A 6802-nucleotide genomic window follows, 5' to 3' on the forward strand; every position below is an offset into this window, starting at 1 on the left:
GGTTCAATTCCTGGCATTGGCATGGCAGCTCACAACTGTCTGTAACTCCAGTCCCAGGAGATCTGACACCCTTACATACATGGAGTCAAAACACCAGTGTATATAATAATGCTTTTAAAGAAGAAAAGACAGACTGAAATAATTCTGGAGATGACAAATTCGGTAAGCCAAGTTAAAGGTCCCATGGAAAGCCTTAGCAACAGAATGGGAGACAGAAGATAAACAAAACCAACAACAACAAAGCAAGGTAGAGGAATGGGGTCACTCAGTAAAGATAAACATTTTTAAAAGTAAAAAGGGAGTGGTTGGAGAGATGGCTTTGGTGGTTAAGGCTGTTCTTCAAGAGGACTTGGGTTCAATTCCAGCATCCCCATCATGGTTAGAAATTCATAACTCCAGTTCCAGAGATCCAACATTCTGCTCTGATCTCTGTGGGCATCAGACACACAAGTGATGCACATGTAGGCAAAACATGCATACACATAAGAAAAAAAAAATTATGTTGGGAGTGTGTGATCTGCTTTTTGTATTTTTTTTTTTTTTAGAAGTTACAGTTTAGAGATTGCATGAATCTCAGAAGAAACTTTGGACTTTTAAATATTATGGGACTGATAGACTAGGGATTTTTGAAGTTGGACTAAATGAATTTTGCATTATACTACGGCTAGGTATGACCCCCATAGACGCATGTGTTTGAACAAGCCTATGGGGCCAGGGAGTGGAATGTGGGGTTTGAATATGCTTGGCCCAGGAAGTGGCCTTGTTGAAGGAAGTGTGTCACTGTAGGGGTGGGCTTTGAGACCCTGCTCCTAGCTTCCTAGAAGACAGTCTTCTACTGGTTGCCTTTGGATCAAAATGTAGAACTCTCAGCTCCTCCAGCATCATGCCTACCGTGCTTCGACGATAACAGACTGAACATCTGAACCTCTAAGCCAGTCCCAATTAAACGTTTTCCTTAATCAGAGTTGCCTTGGCCATGGTATCAGTTCACAACAGTGGAAACCCTAACTAAGAGCCCCTAAGGTATGTATGGATTATTTGTCTCTGTTGGCTTCTGCCACCCACCATATTTGACAACAAATTCTATGGTCCTACTCTTCAATGGCTTCTTCCTTCTGCCTGCTTTAACCATTCATCCCCCTCAACTCCTCAGTGTCTCTCTGGCTCCTGACGTCTGTTCTGCCCATCATGTGGGCACCTCTCCCTCTGTTAGAATGCTCCCTTTACCCAAAAGCCTCTCCTAGACCACCTCTTCAGCCATGTCTCTCTTCCTCTCCTGGGTGCCACCCTAGAGCAGCTGATTTTGTCTACGACTGCTATAAAGCCACACTGGTGTTCCAGAAAGCTCCTCTTGCCCTCCTGAGCCCCCATGTGGAATGGGATACCTCTCCTCTGTGACTGGGGACATTTGTCCTGACAAGTCTCTTGAGTCCCCTTAGGGATGAACGGATTGCTAATTTTTTCACCAGGACAGTTACCTACCCTTCCCTCCCTACCCATATGTTCTTAGCTCCCACAAGGAGCTCCTCACTTCCTCCTAGGAGCTGCCATCTGTGTTCCCCCAGGATACACTCCTTCTCATGAAGTTCCCAGTAGTGGCCCTTCCCTCATGGTAGCCCTCTCCTGTCTCGAAGCTCCCTGTTGAGCTCCCGGGAACCCTCCCTCTAGCAAATCAGTAGTGACCTTTACTCCTGTCCTCCATCGTCTCTGAGATTTCATGAGAGCCTCCCTGACCTACTTCAAATGGCTTGGCCTCAGTACAGTTCAATCCATGGCTGACAATTGACACACTTGACTTTCAAATTCTCTCATAAGGTAACAACATTTGCCACTGCACAAACAAATGATCCCCACATCTCTTATATCTAAACTTTCTCTTCTCTACATTCCCCAAAGTCTCTTATCTCTAAGCTCTTTCTACTTTTAAATCTTTTATCTCTGATTTCTTTGCTCTCTACTCTCAAAACAACAAAAAACTTTTAAGACCACTGTTTAACTCTATCTCAGGATTTGGAAGTCCATTGGGTAAAATTTAAAAATCTCTAAAATCATGCTCACTTTGTTAGCACATATATTTTAAAAATCTTTAAGATCAGGGCTGGAGAGAAATGTCAGACTCTTCCAGAGGTCCTGAGTTCAATTCCCAGCAACCACATGGTGGCTCACAACCATCTGTAATGAGATCTGATGCTGACTTCTGGTGTGTCTGAAGAGAGCAACAGTGTACTCACATAAAATTTTAAAAAAAATTAAATCTACAACAAAAATTAGCTTATAACGTCTAACAAAGGTTGATAGTTGATAGGTGTAATGTTTTGTGCACTGTGTAAAGATTATCCTTGTGTTATTCGAATGCTGATTTCTCTGCCCCTGTATCTTGTTGCAATCCAGATATGGCATTGTATTGCTTATTCCAAGCATCTCCTGTTTGGGGGCGGGGCAGGACTCACTATGAGGAAGGGGCCAGGAGACATCATGGGAGAACACACCTGAAGTCCAGAGATCCAGACCAATACTAAAATGTAAGTATCTCATGGATTTTGCTGGGATGTAGCCAGTTTAGCTTAGAGAATTAGAATAGATCAAGACTGCCTAGCTATTATGCTGTAAAGCTAATTAAATCTTATAGTCTCAGTCTCTTTCATTTGGAAGCTTGCCAAGGTAGTAAAAAACATACCACTTTTAAAAATACTTTTACAAATTTCTATAGAGGTGATCTTAACTTACTATAGCATACTGTATATATACCTTGGCTTCGACTCTTGTTTAGGAAAGGAAGATAAATGTTTCTAAACAGGGACATATCGGTTGATGACCTCAACAGGATAGAAGTGACCATGCAGCTGGTAGCCATCTTTACTATGCCACGTAACTCGACCACTATCTTGATTAATATGGCCAGTTCAGATAAATCAACTAAGGCAAAAGTCAGAAAATGTCTTAGTCCTACTGAGCACCCTGCTTATCACTGTATCTCTGTTTTAAAATAAGGAGGCAACAGTAGGTATCCAAATGTTTTTAATTAGGATGGAGTTTTGTATAATTATAAAAAATTATGGGGACTGGAGAGATGGCTCAGCAGTTAAGAGCACTGACTGCTCTTCTGAAGGTCCTGAGTTCAATTCCCAGCAACCACATGGTGGCTCACAACCATCTGTAACAAGATCTGGCGCCCTCTTCTGGAGTGTCTGCAGACAGCTACAGTGTACTTCCATATAATAAATTTTTAAAAATTATAAAGATCCTCTCAGGTTAATAGAGACGGACTTAGAGATGTATGACTATCCACTTATGTCTTTGCTAACTGTGCTTAAAACCAGGCAGGATTTGGGAAAATCTTAGAAAAGAAGCAACATATGTTTGATGAATAAGAAATAATTAATAAGGGGCTTGAAAGATGGCTCAGTGGTTAAGAGCACCGACTGCTCTTCCAAAGGCCCTGAGTTCAAATCTCAGCAACCACATGGTGGCTCACAACCATCTGCAATGTGTCTGAATACAACTACAGTGTACTTATATACATTAAATAAATAAATAAATAAATAAATCTTAAAAAAAAAAGAAATAGTTAATAAATAAGATTTATAAATTCCTGGGCCGGGTGGTGGTGGCACACACCTTTAATCCCAGCACTTGGGAGGCAGAGGCAGGCAGATTTCTGAGTTCAAGACCAGCCTGGTCTACAAAGTGAGTTCCAGGACAGCCAAGGCTACACAGAGAAACCCTGTCTTGAAAAAACCAAAACCAACCAAACAAAAAAAAGATTTATAAATTCCTAAAGTTATAAAGGCCTACTCAGATTAATAACAGCTGGCTCAGAGGTGTATGTCTAACCACAAATATCTCTGCTGTGTTCAACCGCAGACTTCTAGAAATTTTTAAATAAGGAACAACATGTGCTTGATAAGTAAACTTTATAAATTCCTAATGTCTATTCAGGGCAGAAATTGACTTGAAGATATATTTCCAGCCTCTTTGTCTTTTTTTTTTTTTTTTTCTTATAAAAACATGGTCAGGCGTATCACAGCAATACCCCACTCCTGGTCAGCCCCTTTGTCTTTACAACTGTATTTATCGTTTAAAGTTTGGTTTAATGCCAAAGGATTTTCAATTCAAAATTTTAAGGCTAAAACTTAACAGAGATAAAATTGTAAAATCCCAACTTTATATAAGCTACTAACTTGTAAAGTGTTAAAGATAATTATCAAGTTAATTATAAATTATCAAATTCTTTAATATGCTCAGAACTATGCATATAGCCATCTGCCTTACTCATGATTATTATTGCTGTGATGAAACGCCGTGATCAAAGGCAGTTTGGAGAGGAAAAGGTTTATTTGGCTTACACTTCTGTGTTGCTGTGAATCACTGAAGGAAGTCAGGACAGGAGCTCAAGTACAGTAGGAAGTGGAGGCAGGAGCTGATGCAGCGACCATGGAGGGTGCTGTCTACTGGCTTGCTCTTCACAGCTCGCTAGGCTTACTTATAGAACCCAGACCACCATGCACCGTTTTGGTCCTCTCTCTGTCTGCTTGACCTTCTCTCTCTTCCCCTCTCTCCTCTCATGGCCCAGATCAGTCTACTGTCCATGCACAGTGTACTTTCTCTCCCTGCTCTGGTCTCTTCCAGATGCCTCTGGCTGTGCTCTCCCTCTTATCTACAATAAAAACCTCCTCAGCCACACCTTGGAGTGATCATGTCCTCATTTTATACACTAGGAGGTAGAGTTTTACAACTCTTCACTTAGACCGTAGGGAGATAGATGTTTTAGAGTTTTCCTGCTGTGAGCAGACACCATGACCAAGGCAACTCTTATAAGGACAACATTTAAATTGGGACTGGCTTACGGGTTCAGAGGTTCAGTTCATTATCATCAAAGTGGGAACATGGCAGCATCCAGGCAGGCATGGTACAGGAGGAGTTGAGAGTTCTACATCTTCATCTGAAGGCTGCTAGGAGAAGACTGGCTTCCAGGCAGCTAGGATGAGGATATTAAAGCCCACACCCACAGTGACACATCTACTCCAACAAGGCCACACCTTCTAATAGTGCCTCTCCCTGGGCCAGGCATATACAAACCATCACAAAAGACATGGCTTGGAAGCATGAAGCTTGTCTAGATACTGCTTTTCAGAGCCCCACCACCACCACGTTTGATGTGTGTGTGTGCGTGTGCGCGTGTAGAGATGAGGGGATGGGAAGCTGGCATCAAGTATCTTCCTCAGCAGCTTTCCACCTCGAGACTTAGTCTCACTCTCTCATCATGGAGCCCCAACTGGCCTGGGATTCCTTATGTAGACCAGGGTCTTCAAATTCAGCGATCCACCGGCCTCTGTCTTGGGGTGCTGGGATCACAGGTGTGCATCACTATGCCCCGCTCACCTTGTTTGTGACAGGATTTCTCACTGAACCGGGAGCTTCAGTGATGGCCAGACAGGGATCCATCAGTTCCACACACGCCACCACTGCCCTGGGCTGCGGTTATCGGCAGATGAAAAGACCTCGCCTCATTTTTCCATTGTTGCCAGAGATCCCAAGTCACCATGCTTTAGCAGCATGCCCTTTGCTGAGCCATCTCCCACAGGTGGCCTAGTTTTTATTGTCATCATTGTTATGTTACTGTTGTTGCTGTTTCTTGAGAGGGGATTAAATTCCAGTATCTCCTGTATTGGCTTTCTGAGTGCCAGCAGCACAGATGCGACTGTACACCTAATATAAACGTATAAAACCAAGCTTATTTTAACATGAAGATAACTTGAAAAACTTTGTTATGAGCTGTCTATTTCCTAAAGCTTTTGCTTGCTTTAGCACTGGATTGATTGATTGATTGATTGATTGATTGATTGATTGATTGATTTGAGACAGGGTTTCTCTGTGTAGCCCTGGCTGTCCTGGAACTCACTCTATAGACCAGGCTGGCCTTGAACTCAGAGATCCACCTGCCTCTGCCTCCCAAGTGCTGGGATCAAAAGCGTGTGCCACCACTGCCCGGCACACTGGATTTATTTATTTTATGGTTCTTGACGGTCAACACCTATTTTATGTGGCAAGTCCATAAAGAGAATTCCCCTGATAATCAAAGGCTGTCACTTGCCTTCCTGTTGCTTTGGTGGCATTTAACCAGCGTAGATATGCAAACAGCTTACTTCCCAACTAGTTTCCAATTTGTTTTGTTTTTTAAAATATTGATATTTCAAACACATACAAAAGACATGGAACAATCGCCCTCCATGATTGAATAACCCATTCGGTCACTCGCTATGTTATGCTGCTCTAAATTCTGTCAAGTTCACACACACACACACACACACACACATATAATTTTTTTTTTTTTTTTTTTGCGACAGGGTTCCTTTGTGTAGCCCTGGCTATCCTGTAACTCACTCTGTAGACCAGGCTGGCCTCAGACTCTCATACATCTGCCTGCTTCTGCCTCCTGAGTACTGGATAAAGTTGGATACCACTACACCTGGTTTTGTCAATTGCCTTTCTTTTGTTGGATTTCCCGTCTTTCACTTTAGACATAGCCCTCCTCTGTGGCCCAGTCTAGGATTCAACAAAGATCCTTCTGGGCACATCATGGCATGGCACTAGAATCTAGAAAACAGTGAATCCCTCAACTCTATTTTTTTTTCTTCTGCATTTACTGATTAAAATTGCTTAAGGGAGCCAGGCATGGTGGCACATGCCTTTAATCCCAGCACTTGGGAGGCAGAGGCAGGAGGATTTCTGAGTTCAAGGCCAGCCTGGTCTACAGAGTGAGTTCCAGGACAGCCAGGGCTACACAGAGAAACCCTGTCTC

The sequence above is a fragment of the Mus caroli genome, chromosome 7, assembly GCF_900094665.2.
Source record: "Mus caroli chromosome 7, CAROLI_EIJ_v1.1, whole genome shotgun sequence".
Taxonomy (NCBI): domain Eukaryota; kingdom Metazoa; phylum Chordata; class Mammalia; order Rodentia; family Muridae; genus Mus; species Mus caroli.